Raw genomic sequence first — 17,744 nt, forward strand, 5'->3', positions numbered from 1 at the left:
AAGAATATGCTTTTGAACAATAACCAGGGTAATCTACGGAACACACATGCTTAGAAAAGGTAGACTAGAGCATTATTTATACTATGTGTCTATTACTTTGTATATGCTTAGTACCTTTTTATTTCAGAGTATTAAGGGGAACCTATGTTTTATTTACATACTTTGTTTTGTGTACAGATTGAGTCAGTGTTATAAGTGTACCCAGACAGTGTGCCCTCTACCCACTAGGTAGGAAGTTAACCATCCTTCCCCAGCTTGATTTTCATGGAGATTTACTTCCAGACATGCACTGAAGTGTTGACTAATCAGTTATAATTTGAAATTTTGTACGTGTGTTTGTTTCTCCATTCTTGTGATGTTTCACTTAGAAGAAATGATTTCCAATTACATCTAGGTCACAAAAGATATTAGATTGCCATATTTTTGTCTGAGTAGTACTTTGTGGTATACAGATATCACATTTTATTAATTCATTCATGCATTTTTATAAAAGCTTGCTGAGTACCAAGTACAAAGGATCCTTTCCTTTATAGAATACATAATTTAGAGCAAATTGATTATAAAAATATAGGGAAAATTGAAGGAAAATATGGAAACATATCAGCTTACTAATTTCTGAGGAGTGTCATAATTGTCCTGGAGTATGATTTCTGACTTTGACTATCTTTTTTTTTTCTTTCCTAAGAGAACATAAGTCATTATCTCCTGGGAATATGCTACTTTTTACAAATTCTTTTTACTTGGAAAATTAAAATATTCTTTTTTGGAGTCAAAGGCAAAGTCCCAGCGGATAGTGAGGTTGAGGGTTACACCACCTGATCAAACTCTTGGCAGACCTGCACACCATAGTCCTGGATAACTGCATCTGAAGAGGAAAACATCATTCTCTCTGGAGAAATCCTGGGAGCCAACTCCACTTGAGCTATTCACAACTGACAAACGGTCAGGGAGTTTGGAGAGGTACCCAGAGGAGCAAATCCAACTCCAGCAGGGAGCCTGGCATAACATGGCATCACAAATCAAAAGGGTCTGCTGTTCCCAGCATGATTCCTGCAGGTGCTCACACCCCTGCATTGTAACTAAGTGTCACAGAGGGCACATCTTCTTATCTGCACGCTGCTTAGTGACAAGACTCCCTGACCTTGTTGCCTGGTAGTCTGGGGTTCTTTCCCCTGGGTTCCCACTCTCACTTGTCTGTATTCAAAAGACTAGAGTAGATGTGTTGTCTTCCTTCCTGTCAGATACACAGAAGTTGCACAGTGCCCCAGGCTCGGCAGCACAAAGAAAGCCATTGTGTAAGGAGACCGTCGGCTAATAGAATAAAACTAGGCTGCCACATCCAAAAGACTAAATAGGAACTGGCAGCCAAACCAGGGCAAAGAAGCTAATTCTGCTGATGAGCAAAGATTATAATGATAAACAGACTGGTTAATATGGTGGGAATGAGATTAACCTCAAAGAACTCTGAAGAAAGCCAGCAAATGCACAGATGGCATTTATTTCACGTGTCCTTTCTTGGGTACATTTAAAAGGACCAAAAAATTACAGAGTGCAAAAAAGAGAAAGTATATCCCTGTGCTTGTTCTTGTTGGCTTTCTATGCTCTTTTTATTGGGTGTGGTCTTCCTACCTGCTCCCATATGATAAAAGAAATGCCACTTCCGTCCTAGTGGAGGGAATAGGCACAAAGGGAGAAGCTATCACGGTTACATAAATTCCAAGGATTGACCTACAGAGGAGGAAAACATGAAGGAACATGGCTTCGCTGGCTAAAACACAGTCGCTTCTATTATATTTTTTGTTTCTGCAGAGCACACATCATGTCTAATAAACGCCCATATTACATAGGTGAAAGTAAGTAGCTGGTGTGTGAAAATGCGTAGAGTATGTGGGACACCATCCCCCACATGAGAAGAGTATCACGGGTACCAATTATACCCGCCGTCTTGATCACGTTATTATTTAGGGAAAAACTTCAGACAGGTTATCTCATAGGTTACTTACTTTGAAGGCAATTAACATAGGGGTGGGTTACTCTTCCCTTTATCATATTTAACCGGAGAACCAGAAACGTAAAGGTTTTCGCTACCTTCCTCACATCAGTCAGTCAGTAAGCCACGAAAGTGGAACTTAAACTGAGCATCAATTAATTCTTCTTATTCCTTGTTCTATGTATTTTCTCCTACATGAGATTTTCTTTCTCATAAAACAGAAGCAGAGCTATTGAGTGTTCCTGAAAAATGTTGCTAATTTCAATAGACCAGTTGAATCCATCTCTTGTTAACCGAGCTGGAAAATCTGGAGCTAAGTGCTCGAGGTGATGTATCAGAAACATGGAAGGAATAAGGTGGAATGTGATTCAGTGCTGGAGTCAGCTAGCGCCAAATCCCAAAAGCCATCTCGTCTTATCTGTAGGTTCAAGTAACATCACACTGGTAGCCTGGAAGTGGCCATAATAGCAGTGTTTACACCAGAGAAATTGGCATCATCATTAAACATTCATTAGCTCATCACTGCATCAATTTCATTTGTGCTGTTGCAATGGAAGATAGGACTATAAGTAGTGAATAATAGAAAAGCATGACCTTTGGATGAAAAAAGACTATGGTTTGAATTCTAGCTTTATCATCATATGGTACGTTGACATTGGCTAAATTATTTACTCTTTAATTCACCCATCCTCTCTAAGCGTTATAATACATAGCTTGTCATAAGAACTAATAGTACCTCTTTGCAGATTGTTAGGATTAATAATCATTCAAATGTGGATATATAAGACGATGTCAATTTTAAGTCCTATTATTAAGAAACCTTCCCTTTCGTGTCTAAGTTTTCACATAAGTAAGTTAAAATGCTCTGTGGAAGATACATGACATTGGATAAAATATTTTATCATAAAAGCGACAAAATCTATTAGGTTTTGTAGAAAGAGGTGCCATTAAAATCCTAGCTATTTACTATTACCACACAACAGAAGAGAACATAAAAGCCAGCGGAGAGAGGCTACTTTTGCCAAATTGAAGTAACAGGAGGTAAATGGTACTGTCCTCCTCCAAGGGGTCTGTGGATTTAGAAATTGGTTGGAAGCATAAGGTTTTGGTGATTTTGTTTCATATGCTTCACAATGCCAAGCACTGCAGTCCTAATTTTATCCTAGGGCATTTCTTCAGTACTTAGTTGGACAGAATAGTGCCACCAACCTCGTCCTCATAAGCGCTGCCAAATATTCAGATTTCTTCTGCTCTGTTTGGAGGGGAATGCACGAAGCCTAAACTTTTTTTTTTTTTTTTTTTTTTTTGGTCTACGAGGACAACCCAATTCTTGCATCAAAACAAGATTTTACGTTAGGAGTGAGGTTTCCATAAGATATATTTTACTCCAACATACAGAGCTTTGAGGAACATGAGACAGTACAGATACTGCAAAAGCTTCAAGAGTATACCAGACACAGGGAACATAGTTTTGAAACCAGCAGTAACTTAAAGCAACACAAACACAAGGACAGTGACAACTGGCTTTGGGTTAGCAAAGCGTCTTCAACTCAGGGAATCTAGCGCCCTTTTGGTCCTTCAGGCTAATGGATTGAAGGAGTTGAAAGGAAACTGTAGGACGTGTCAATGCTGTGGAGAACAAGTGACACAGTCAGAGGTCCTCCCTCTGGGACATGAGTTCCTGTTGAAAATAACAGCTTTCGAGCTACCTCTTTTTAGCTTGTTCCATGAAGAGAGGTCTGAAATATCAAGCATGTTGAAGTGAGTCGTGTATGTGATTACATACACATTTTTCACAACCTGGTAGTGAAAGTATAATTAATGAAGTGGTTCAAAGGTCTCTCCCAAGAGAAAGAATCATGGCTGTGAATCAGGAAGCCATGGAAGTGAGTGTTACAGTTGCCATTGCTTTTGGTATGCAAACAGATAAATATATCTCTAGCACAGTGCTTAGGTTCTGAATTGTGAAGTTACATGCCAGCCAGGATATGCATTGTTGTTGCCTTTGTAAAGAACTGTGCCAAAGACATCAGCTATGTTCTAAAAGGAAAAGCATACTCCAGAATTGGCAAAAAGACCAACAATCCACCCAAAGGACCATTCACTTTACTGGGAAAAAAATATTTCACTTTAAGGTCCATGTGAAATGACATTTAGCTGGGGGATGTGAGCATCAAGGAGCTGGAACGTTTTTGGATGAGAAAATTTAGCTATTTATGTGAAATCTTCAAAGTGAGATCTTAAGGAAATTTCCCACCTGCTTCTTTTGCTTGGTGACATCAATAGGATCAAAGGAATACTAATAAGACATCAGTGGGAAGTACATAGCAGTCTTCTCGGCCCCACAAATGCAATAGGTGATGATGCCTTTCCCTGTTCTCTTAATCAATGTTAAGTGCTTTCCTTCCAGTTTATTGGGGAAAACATTTAGGGAGAAATTGCAGACCCATTACATTGCTTTGTGTTTTTATGGAATTTCTCAATCTTTCTAGCTGCCCTTTTCAGCTCTTCCATGTGTGGGGAGGTATTTGAGGTTTCCCTTTATAACTACGGCAATTTGTATTTAAGAAAAATCCTTAAAAATCTGTTTTCTCCCAGGCCCTAGCGAACACAAATGTATCAGACCAAAGATTTTATTTGTGGTGAAAATGGTAGAAGCTATAACAAAAATGAAATGGTCTAGTGGTGCAAGCAAAGAAAATAGGCCTTCCACCAGGAAAACAGCCTAACGGAGTTCTCGCTTCAAAGCATGAAAAGGGAAGCCATCGGACCATGACAAAGCTGCATGATATTTTGTTTCTGTCAAAAAGTCTGACTTTTATAAGGCTGGTGGCCAATAAGGGAAAGCAACCATGAACCCATCGACTAACATTATGCAACTCTGCACCAGTTACCTTGGATTAGAGTTGTGTGCTCAGGCAATATATTAGTGCAAACTGGAAAGGATGAGTTTCTGGATCCGGGAAAAGCAAACCTTTTTGTTTGTTTGTTTGTTTGTTTTTTCATCACATCACAGTAGAACATTAGGCAGAAGAACTCACCTGAAAATTTACAGAGGCAGGGCAGCATTCTAGGAAAGGCACCGATTGTGCATAGCTGGAAACATCTTTTCATACCTAAGTAGATTCTCTGGTTCTTAATGAAATGTTGCAATTCAAGTCAGCGACTGGCTGAATTAACTGTAAGTTTGAGGAGGTGTGGAGGTATAATTTCAGTCTAGCATTCTGCTTTAGTGTGTAGGACCCTGGCCTCAACTATGGAAGAGCAACTCTAGCGTGGGGTCGTATTGTTTTTGTGGGCTAAGTGCTTAATATCACTGCAACTCATTTTCCCTTTTGTGAGAGGGAGGTTGTTTGGGGAAAAAAATGAGACCAGACTGACTCAGAGCTTCTTATAGTGAAGCTTGTAGCATTTGTGATGGTGCTTAAAAAGCTAGATCATTAACCATAAGACCAAAGGTGTTTAATTAAACTGGGAGAGAAAGAATAGGTATAAGATAATTACATTTCTCTGTCTTCAGAGACAGAAAGGAACAGGACGTCAGAAGGGATTTGATTTATAGTTTTCTTATGATTTTTGAGGTCTGGGTTTTAGAGAGATATTTATTATTCAAATTTAGCAAATATTTATTGTTCAACTAATTAAGATTCAAATACTCCGTTGGGCATGGGCATGGAGGTGATAAGTTAATACAACGTGGGTCTCTCCCCTGGAAACAACTCAGTATTCTTCTAAGACAGAATGAAGTAAAAGCTGACTTGAGGTAGAGCATTTTTAAGAGTAACAAAGAGGAATAACTTTCATAAGGATATGCGGTAGCAGAGAAAACATGAAACAAAAAATCTTTTAAGTCACAGACTGATGATCAAAAAGGACTTTGTTGTGTGAAGAACAAAGGAAGGACATTTGTCACAAGCTGAGAAAAACCCAGAAAGCTTGCATAGTTTGAGGGAATGCGTTTGGAGTGTTTTTATTAGTATGTTCTGTGAGGGGATGTTTCCATCACAGGATTGGCTAATAGGACTGTGCTGGAGCTTTTGTGAGTTGAAGACGGTCCACTGGAAGCTGGAGATTCTAGGGTCTTTCCCTCCTAGTGCTGCTCCCTGTAATAGAAGTTATGAACACTTCAATTATCTCTGAACCAGATGGTGTTGCGACATTACAAAAAATAGAGAATGCTTCCAATTCTCTCTTACACCTGACATTCGCTATCAGAATGAACGTTATAGGGCTTTCAGGTCAAATTTACCGAATTCTGTATATTTAAAATCAAGTGCATATGATGTTAACTTTTTGTATTGGAACTGATTGTTGTTTATTGGGTATTACTCTGCCATAGAGCAGAGCTCTCACCAATTCAGAAATATAAAAGCTAAGCCTAAAGGAAATTAAGTAATTTTCAAGTTAAGCAAAGTTGTTATTAATAGATCTGGATCATTAAACCCACATTTCTGTTGTGCTTTTTTTAACTCTTTTTTTATTACTGTATGGTATTTATTACTCTTTTCTCAGCAATAGATGCTTTAAAAGCATAATTAAACATAATTTGGTACTGACGATATGAAATGAAACATTTATTTTTTTTAATAGAAAGGATGAGAAATACTTTTTTTTTTTTTCTGGTGTTGACAAGTTCAGTTTTATCACTTGAGCACCTATGTCAGTATGAATTGGTTAGAACTCTGACAGAAGTAGAACAGCAGAGTTTTGCTGAATTTACACAATTCTTTGCAGAACTTGACCTTGTTACATAGAATAACATATTAGGACACTTGCCTTATTTGTTACCACTGATTGTCCTTACATGGTAGATTTCTACTGCAATTTAATACAATTTCACTTCCTTGCAGATAATCTGAAAATGATATTAATTCATTTGCTACACTACAATCTCAAGATAATGGGGTTCTATGTCGACAAACTTTTCTTGACATATTGATTTTTAGGGCAATAAAATACTCACATGGTACCTACTAAAAATTACATCACTTTGTCTCCCATTCCCAGGTTATCGCAATTACCTGAATAATAGAGCTAAACCAGGAGCAGGACTGAGTAATTGATTTACTTAAAAATGAGTATATTGAGTAGGAAATGACTCAAAATCCAAGGATTAAAGGTATTTAACTGTGGTTTATCTTTGGAGAGCATAAGTTGAGTAAAGTTTCATGAAAGACTTTGAAATGGGCAAAAGAAACAAAATTCGTACGTGTCCTGAGTAGGGTACATTTCCCTAAGTGCCGATGGCCTCCTTACAACCATGCTGTCGGAAACTGGTGATAGAAAGCTGATAACGTTGCAAATGCTCTGTAGAAAGGCAATGGATCATGCTCGGTGGAATCCAATTGATTATCGCCCTGTGGATAGAGCAGTCATGCATCTTTCCTAAATTCATTTCAGCATTTTTTTATTGCCTGCATATGTATAGTGACTTGAATGCTCTTTTCAGCTGGTTGTAACATCAAACCACTTTTCTCATTAATGAGTTAAATAAATTGATGCATGATTATTTAAAATTGTCTGAACGTTATGATTTTACTTAAAAAAAAAAACTTTAACAGTATAAATCACTGGTTCTCAGAGTCCAGTGAGCAGCATAGTCCCTGGAGGGCTTGTTACGCCTTAGATCCCTGGGCTCCATTTCCAGATCTCCTGATTCAGTCTTACTGGGTCCTAAGAATTTGCACGGCTAACACATTGCAGGTGATAACCAGGTTGCAGGTCCCGAGACCGTGCTGTTGGAACGACTGGTATCAACTGTAGTCATCTAGGCTGATGATTCTAATCCCTAAAAACCTTCATTTTACATCGGCATTAAACTATTCATTCTAAGACCTAAGCTGTAGCCCCAAACTATTTTCCGATGCCTCTGTAACAAGAATGTCTCCAGCCTTTTCATTTTTCCCTTTATGGCTGGATAAATTTGCCACTTAACTCTCCTGATTTGGGCATTAGAAATAGTGGCAGCTTTTATCAAGTGACATGACGGGGAATAAGAAAGTATTGTAGAAGACAATATAAGACTCACTCTAGACTAATTATGTAGTTAATTACTCTAGTGTGTGAACTTAGCCTTCAAAGCAATCTCATTTGGGCTGAGGAAAGAGCGACTCCAGACAATTATGGGATGCGTGTGAAGTGAGAAGGGAAGAGGGGGCTATTGTTGGAACAGCAGTGTAAGTGCTGAGCGATGGAATCTGAAATAAACATGGAGAACAGGGTTTTCCCTGAGCGATAGCCTTCAATGCATAATACATCCTTTTCATTCTAATTTCTTTGATTCATTTGCTCACAGGGACAACTTATATATTTTTCTCCTTTCCCTTTCCTGTTGCAGGATGTGCATTATCTTCCCCTATCGTGGCTATAGAACTCAATCTGCATTTTCATTGTCAGACAGGAGGGAAGCATTTGGAGAGTAACCTAAATGAGCAAACAGCACTTTTCTGTTTAAATCCCAAAGAAAAACTTATACCTGTTGGGTGAATATCATATGTCTGACCTAAACATGTGACCATTCTTTTCCTTTTGTATTTTCAATTTTCATTAAAAAAAAAAGAGAGAGAGAGAGAAAGAAATTTAAAAAAAGCAGGTCCTGTCATCTGTGTGCTGATAGTGGGAAAAATACAGACAGAACATTCGAATACTTTTTTAAAAGCCTTTGTGAACCTATAAAACATAAGGTAAATTAAATCTAATTTGCATGCAATTTGTCATGTATTTAGAGGTTGGTGGCAATTAGAAATGCAATTTGCTTTTAACACTGTATTTCTCTTTTATGTACATTAAATCAACACATTGCTGTCATGAGATTCTCGAGATTACAATGGTGCACTCTAGTGGACAAATGGAATTGCACATCCTATTTCAGCAGGGTTTTCATACTTCTGCCTGCCCGAGCTGACCTGTATTTAATTCAAATACTTAGGTAGAAGATGATGTATTATTCTAATGGGAGAGAGTCTGTGGATGGGACAGTGTCTCTGAGTGAATCTGCGTTTAGAACATAGTTTTCTTTTCTCCCCATCCTTCCCCCCCTTCCTTCTCCTTTTAATTTTATTTTAACCTATAAGCACTGGATTCAACATTATAAAGCAAATATAAAATTGCAACCTAAAAGCTGAGGACATAAATGAAATGTGCTATTACCATCAATTTTAAGGCCATTTTAGTGATTTTTCCTTTGATAGAGAAAGCTATTTCAGCGAATGCATTATGTAGTCTTACCTCTTCATATACTTTGAATATGGGTTGTCAGGGAAATAGACTATCAGAAGCACCTAGCATAGAAATTCATAAAGATTTTTAACAGTTGATCCTCAACTCTAATATTAGAAGGATAAAGATAAAGATATCGTGCAATATAATAATCTGAGGTTTCTTTTGCTGAATGCAGTGCTATTTTCGGAATCAGATTTTAGCCACTGTTTTCCTAAATGATCTAATAATGATGCATACTTCATTTAAATTTTCTAAAGGAATTTTTATGTTACCCACACTCTTTTAAAATATCTACAGATAAAGTTTAGTTTCTTTTTTTAATTCATAAAGCTTTATTTTATGGTCCTTAATAAATAAGCCATTTTTACGTTGATGGTACTTAAAGTTACACATTCGTTAAGAACTGATTTGTTCATTCTCAAATCTAATGTATCCATGGCTAAAATATTAGAGAAAGAAAAAGCATAAACATAAAAGACATAGGTTTGAGCGTCTATTCAGATACTAAGCACCTAAATTCTCTAATTCTAAGGAAGGTCATGATCCATGAAGAAAACCTTTTTCTCTTGAACCTAAGTGGATCCTCCAAGAAATGGACTACAGACTCAGTGACTTACCCCTTTGCATATCACTACAGGGAATGGTTAATGCAAACAGCTGCCTTGTAGCCAAATGCTTCTCTTAAACTTACCCTAGGCTGTTCACAAACCCTTGAGCACACGCCCCGTGAGCATGCCTCAGCCTGGAAGTTCTGAATCCTAGCAGACTGCTGAACATGAGTGTGTGAAGTATATTTCCACGTTAATCCCTCGTTCCAGTTGAGGCTCACTCTTGATTTTGCATAGTTCAAATCTTAAATTTGAGCTCCCTGCTTCAGGCCAATACACAATGGTGCTTGCAAGGTATCCAAGACTAAAATGATCGCCTCTACAATCCACTTGGAAGCAATTTTGTTAAATTCAACTGTACATACATGTTCAATGTCAGTGAACTTATTGCATTTTCTACATTTTATTTTGGTGGTTTTAAAATATCTCTAATACTAAACCAGAAGAAGGAACTCTGACTTATTCCAGAGAACCAGGCATTATGCTGTGTGCTATCTCAGTTAAGTTTCTTTCATGTCAAACAACAGAAATGTTCACCATGTAGAACCAGAATGAGGTGGAGTAGTTCGTAAAACTAAAAAAGGTCAACAGCAGAGACCTGGCATGGATAGACCTGGCATGGCCGTGACTGAACAGAGATGTTCAGATAACACACTCATTAACCTTCTTTCAAATGCTACATGAAGTAACTCAATATAAAAGGCTTTATGTCTGGAAATGTTTCAAATTTCCAAAGAAAAGAATCTGATTGGCCCTTATGGTGTCAAATGCTGCCACCTTAGTCTAGTCCCAATGACCTGCTTAATAGCAGGAACTATGATATTCAGCTTCGTGGGAAGCACTTGGAAGAAGGGAAGGAAAAAGATACATGGTTAGCAGGAGGAGAGAAAGGACACTGAGTGGCCAAAGTGATCAAATACTTGCTGCCTTCCGTCTCCTGTCTTCTCGGCACTACACACATACTCATATGCTGAACTTTTAAGAACACTCTCTTTTAATAAAATGGAATTATGTTTCTTGTCACCCATAATAAACTACTCTTTCCCTTGGAAAACAGACCAAAGTTATTCTTCCTTTAGGTCCATATGCCTGTCATGGAGCAGGGGTGTATGTATTCAACTTCTGAGTCACTCTGCTACTTGCCCTACAATCTTACTGATATTGTGCAATTCATGAGGAGCACTCAGGTGTTTAGAGAACAGGCATGAGGGCTGGTTCATATGGAGCATTGTCCAGAGCTGAGGTCTATAATGCTGTTTGCATCTGTACTGAGTCTGGAATGACATATATTATTTTCCTAAAATCCCTCTTTGTACATTTACTTTATCGTTACGCCACCTGGTGTTCTATCTCCATCCCAGATTTGGACATGAGAATCAGAAAAGTAATACAGTACATAACCTAGACAGAATGTTTTGTCTTAGAATGAAGGGAAGACCCAAACAGAAACCAATGGAGGGGTATGTAACAATATCTAATGTCTTAATATAATTAGTTTGGGGCCATAGTTATGGGTCAAAATTGAATACTCACCTGGCAAAAGCAAATATTGTTAACTTGTATTATCTTTGTATTAATTAGGTCACTTTGAAATATAAGCACCTAAAACACATATTTTGATAAAATGTAGGTATATGTATTCATTTTATAATAAGAAATAGAAAAATAAGGCATTGCTATAAGTTAAATGTCTCCCTAAAACAATATGGGGAAATTATAACCCCCAGGACCTTAGAATGTGATCCTATTTGAAATAAAGTCTTTACATTGGTAATTCAGTAAAAATGCAATAATAAAGGTTGTTTTTTTTTTTTAATGTGAGCTCTAATCAAATATGACTGATGTTCTCATAAAAATGGAAAAACTTACCACCAAAATAGAAATTGAGGCTCGGCGCCTGTGACTCAAGTGGCTAAGGCACCAGCCACATACACCTAAGGTGGCAAATTCAAATCCAGGCCAGGCCTGCCAACAACAATGATGGCTGCAACCAAAAAATAGCCGAGCATTGTGGTGGGCACCTGTAGTCCCAGCTACTTGGGAGGTGGAGGCAGGAGACTCGCAGACTCGCTTGAGCCCAGGAGTTGGAGGTTGCTGTGAGCTGTGATGTCACAGCACTCTACCCAGGGGGACAGCTTGAGGCTCTGTCTCAAAAAAAAAAAAAAAAAAAAAGAAATTGACAGGAAAGACAACATGAAGAGTGGGGGGGCGGCGAGAAGACAGTTGTAGGATTGTTGAGCCAAGGAATGCCTAAGGCTGCCAGAAGCTGGGGACAGGCCAGCTGCATGCAAGTGATGTCAGAGGGAACATAACCCCACCAAAGCGTGGATTTTAGACATTTGGCTTTCAGAACAGTGAGATGATAAAATCTCTTATGTTAAGCCTTCCATTTATGATACTTTGTTGTGACAGCCTTAAGGAAACGAATACAGGAAGAATCTGTGTATGTAATAGTTAGGGTTCTGGTCCATTTTCCTATGATTATCACTATTCTTGCCTTCATTAGCATATCAACTTTAAGTTTCGGCTGGCTAGATTATGTTCGTAAGGTAATTTCAGCAGCATTTGGGCTTTTGTATCTTCAGAAAGGCAAAGAGAAAAATAAAAACTTCCTACGTATGAAATAAAGGGAGTTTCCCTTTGATTTGACGGATAATCTGTTACTTTTAGACCAATAAAAATTGCTTTGGAATGCCAAGTAATGACTGGGGTAAGCCTCGGTTCTTAAAACCAATAAATGACAAAGGGAGAAGTTGTGGAAAGGTGACTATAAATACCTTAGTCTAATCGGAATCTACCTCTGAACTGGAAACAGCTGTCTGAATAATATGAGTTATGTAGGGAGTGGGCTGTGTCTAAAAGGAAGGAAGGTAGGAGGGTGATTTCAAGTTACTCACTATGGAACTCGAAATCAAGTTACTCCCATCTAATATGGAAAGTCCTGGAACAGCTAAGAACTATGATCAAAGCCCCTGTCTGGACTGGGGGCCTTCTGGTAACTGTTCATGTATGATTTAAATATGTGGGAGGTGTTAGGGTCACTCTGAAAGTTCTGTCAACACACTATGGTGAAACATTATAGTGCTACCAAGTCTCCAGTCTTGTCCTCTAGAAGTCTCTGGCCATGTGCCAAGTCTCTGACAATCCCCGTGAGTCAGTGTCATTCCTAACTGTAGACCGTATGTCTTTCTGAGCAAAGTGGAGCATAAGACCCATTGCTTTTAAGACTGTCCTTTGGGGGAAGATTTTTCTTCTCTAAGATCCTTAGGACCATGAAAGGAGGGTGACTGTTTAGATGTGCCCTTCAACTAATGCTGGTATGAAACATGTAATGCTGCTATTACATTTTGGTTCCCTTCAATTCCCCGCGTTAAATTCATTTCTTCAGCCTCTTTGTAAGTAACTCGTTCTTGCATTCGATTTTCTTTATTACACTATCTTTCGTGCCTTTCATTTTCTACCTATATTCAAACTGACATCGTAGTACACCAGTAGTTTATTATGTTTGTAGATCATGTTTGATGTCAACACAAAAGTTCAGGTTCTTTATAATTATTGTACAACCTCCAGAACTTGATGACTCACAAGCACAGCACCTCAGAAATAAGAAAACTAAATCCAGGAAAATGTAAGCGGCTCATCCAAAGTTTTATCTTTGGGGATAAAGATAGCACTAGGAACCATCCTTCCTGACTACAATTTAGTACCTTTTTATTTTTATATTACTCATATTTTATAGATGTTATATTTTTACTTATGTTTGCATTCCTCCATTTGATACACACCATCTATACTTATAATGAGAAATAACAATCCCCAAGTGAATATCTAGGCAAAATGCTCAAGGTTCAGTATTTGTGAATTTCAAAATAGATTGTAAGGCCCAGCTTCAATGCCCTAAATAATACTCAAATGACCTGAAAGAGTTAATACAGCTTACAAAAGAGCTTAATTTATTCCCAAGATATAGCCCATACACAGGGAGATTGTGGCTCATTAAATCCATCTCAATGACTCCCAGTGGAGAGAAGTTTGTTTTTGGATCAATATTATGTTCCTCTGGACTGAACTGAATCACAATTACTCTTGGGAAGATGCTAGCTTTTCCTTCTGGTGTGGACCTCTTTTCAAAGATGGATTTTATACCTATGGTTAATCATAATTATGTTTAAAAGCCAGACAGGCTACTGTTTAAAAAAAATGCTAAGACAAAAGCAGAAATAATTAACAGAGTAAAGATAATTTTTACAAAATTTAAAAATTAAATTTAAAAAAGACTAACTTTCTATTTACAATAGTTTTTTTCTTTCCACCAACTAATAAAAAGGGCTACACCCTGTACAAGTTTTATTTTGTTGAAACCTTTTGTACTTGGAATCTTCAGGTAGTTATATTTGTTAATAGAAACATTGTATTTCATGCTGTATTGTTGTTGTTGTTGTTGTTGTTGTTGCAGTTTGGCAGGGGCTGGGCTTGAACCCTACTCACTGACCAACAGGTGCTGCCCCATGCATGTAGCTATCACTTCCTGTGTTGGGACGTAGGTAAATGTTCATCAAATATTTCCCATAAAAATAAATAAAATAAAATAAATTTAAAAAATAAAAATAAAGGCTCAGCGCCTGTGGCTCAAGTAGCTAAGGCGCCAGCCATGTACACCCAAGGTGGCGGGTTCAAATCCAGCCAGGGGCCGCCAAACAACAATGATGGCTGCAACCAAAAAAAATAGCTGGGCACTGTGGTCCCAGCTACTTGGGAGGCTGAGGCAAGAGACTCGCTTGAGCCCAGGAGTTGGAGGTTGCTGTGAGCTGTGATGCCACGTCACTCTACCCAGGCGGACAGCTTGAGGCTCTGTCTCAAAAAAAAATAAAAAATAAAAAATAAAAATAAAAATAAGATTTTTAGGATAGAGACTGCAGTGTAGGGATAAGTGTGCTTCATTAAGTGCTTCTTTCCCCCAAGAGTTTTATGTGTGTTTGTGTACATATAATATATTTTCACACATATGTATGAATTTGGAAGGGAGAATATATATGTGTGTATATATATAAATATATATATGTTGCAGTATCTGATAAATATGATGACACTATAAAACTATGCCTGTCTGATGGTGGACAGCTGGGTGAAATTTCAGAAATTGTCATAGTTTCCCCCATATAATATAGGGAGGTGATTAAGACCCTGGAATCAGATTCATGTTTTTAAATCCCAACTCTACTATTTACCTAGATTTATGGCCTTGGGCGAGTTTTTTCCTGAGTCTTACTTTCTTCCTCGACATACTGGGGTAAAATCAGTGTCTCCCCACCTCATGAGACCACAGATGAGAAGACTAACTGAAGTGAAAGAGTTTATGGAAAAGCTCCGACACTAGTAAGCATTCGACAACTAGTAACTATATAAAGCAGATACATGTAAGCTTCTCCATTGCTTTTAAATATATAAGTAGAGGCTGATTAGTATATTTGGTGTCAGAGAAAAATTGTACAGGACCAGCAAGACAGACAACGGCCTTAGCAGTTGGAATATTATAATCTCATGACTTCATCTAAACCTAATTACCTCCTGTGGCCCCACCTCAAACACCATCCGACAGCATGTTAGGGCTTCCCTATGTGCACCTGAGGGGGTAAAGCAGTCAATAAGAGCAAGGAGCACTTTCTCTGAAACTATTACAATAGCAGAGAGAGATCGTCCTTGACTTCACTGAAATAGAAGACAGAAGATTTTTAAAGATTGATGACATTAGGAAAGGTTGGTCCATGTTGTCAGGTCACCTGTGTGAGGTCACTTTGGTGCTTGTTGCAGTGAGGTGCCGAGTCGACCATAGAGACAAGGTGACAGGGGCCTATTCAGGTAGTAACATTTCTGCGGATGACTCTTAGGATCTTGAGAAATTCATTTGGGGGTTCATTTCAAAAGGGTAAAAAAAAAATTTAGCGTTACAAGTTTTCTAAAGTAATTGCTTTTAGAAAAAGGAAGTCAGAGGCCTATAGTTAGAAATAAGCCTTTCTAAAATATAGTGTGCTCGGGAAACATTCTGGCTACCTTGGTCATTGGCAAGTGTTATATCCTAAAAATCTTCTTTTTATTTTTATTTTTAAAATTTATTTTATTTTTTTTATGGGAAATATTTGCTATTTAATGAACATTTACCTATGTCGCAACACAGGAAGTGATAGCTACAAGCTGGGGTTCTCTCTCTTTTTTTTTTCCTTTACCTTATTATTATTTTTTTCATTGTGTTAGGACATTTATATTCTACATTTAGAAAGATTTACATGTACCCTTGTAAGATGAACCATAGGTGTGGTCCCAGCAATCATCCTCCCTCCACCCAACCTCACCCCTCCCTCTCCCTCTTCCAAAGTCTTGTTTTTAAAGACAAATCTTGTACATGTTATAGGTCATGAAGACCTCGTGAACATAAAATATCTCTGCTGGTATCTGTTGATTGTGTCACCAAATTGCAGTTATTATAAATAGTATTTATAGTTTATTAAGCGTAACATCCTTTGTCCTTACCACATATCTGTCAAAATTTCTTTATCATCATTGGCTATTTTCTATTGTGATTCTAATTAGTTTTAAATGGAGTGGGCTTAAAAAATATTTTTACTTTTAGAACTTTTAATAAACAAAGATAATACTCAAATCAAATTTGTGTATGAAGTTTTGTCCCATGTGCTATGTCCACCATAAAAACAGAACTAAAAACACAGCATTTCCTCATGTGTTCTGAGCCTTCTGGGACGTTTATAAATTAGAATAGAAAAATGTATGAAAAAGTCTATGATGAATAAAAGGTAGGGGTACTGCTTAAAAATGTCAGTGCACTGTAAAAAGTCGCTTGTGCTCAAGTGCTGTTCATTTATGAAGTCCTTGTTTGTGCAGAGAATGAATTGGCTATACAGGTGGATGAGCATTATATTCCCAGGATTTGTCCTTTGAGAACATCTACGGCTATGTCTCTCTTTAATTGCAATACATCTCATTTAACATTCATCATGGAATATTTGAAGGTCTGGAACAAATGCCTCAGTCTTGTCCTCGAGAAGCAGAGTTAGACTTAAAATCTTACACGACCAAGACCTTGAGGAAAAAAGACTGGAGAAATAAGCCACTGAGCTGTCTTGTGTTCCCTTATTTGTGCAGTTAAGATATTAAATGCTGGGTGGTGCCTGTGGCTCAAAGGAGTAGGGCGCCAGCCCCAGGTTCAAACCCAGGCCTGGCCAAAAAATTACAAAAAAAAAGATATTAAATGCCAAACAGCTTTTAGAGTGTATTGTATACCCAGGCCAGCTGTTTATTAACTACAAATCATTCATTTTAAGCATACATAGGTCACAAATCAATCATTCTCAGGATTCACGGAGTTTGTCACTTTATATTTTGCCTCCATCATCTGAACAGCCAAACAAATCCATTTCGTTCATCATAAAATTTATTAATATCATATATGTTAACTCACTATGTGTGCACATTTCTCTTGGTATAAAATTTAGACAGTTATCTAGAAGTAAACATATACAATACATTTTTTATATATAATGTTAATATCAAAGTATACTCTTCATGGTTAGTTTCTGAAGTCTAATACGGTAATTGGCACCTAGTAATCTAATAAGGCGATGTATCATTTCTAGAGGAATAGAGGTGAGAAGGGAGGTAGAGAGGGAAGGATGGAGAAAGAAAGGTGAGTGGATGGTATGAGACGGGTGGATGAATTTGGAAGAAAGGAAGAATTTGGGTGGAAAGAACATTTGTGATTTTCAGTGGGAAAAGCATAGATTTTGAGTGAGAAATATCTGAATTTGAGCTTGGATCTTTTTTTAGATGGGCAACCCTAGCCTTAGCTTTATACCTGGTTAAAAAAAATGAACATGATAATAAGGATCTCATGTGTTTTGATAACTAAACCA

At 37.7% G+C, this 17,744-nt stretch overlaps 1 protein-coding gene across 13 annotated transcripts in view; it reads left to right on the forward strand.

The window, feature by feature from the left end:
• Positions 1-17,744, forward strand: part of PTPRD (protein tyrosine phosphatase, receptor type D) — a 2,156,277-nt gene that overhangs the window by 529,649 nt on the left and 1,608,884 nt on the right. The gene's annotated exons all lie outside the window — the stretch shown is intronic.

Source organism: Otolemur garnettii, unplaced genomic scaffold (genome assembly GCF_000181295.1).
Source record: "Otolemur garnettii isolate 467f Iridium unplaced genomic scaffold, OtoGar3 scaffold00006, whole genome shotgun sequence".
Classification (NCBI taxonomy): domain Eukaryota; kingdom Metazoa; phylum Chordata; class Mammalia; order Primates; family Galagidae; genus Otolemur; species Otolemur garnettii.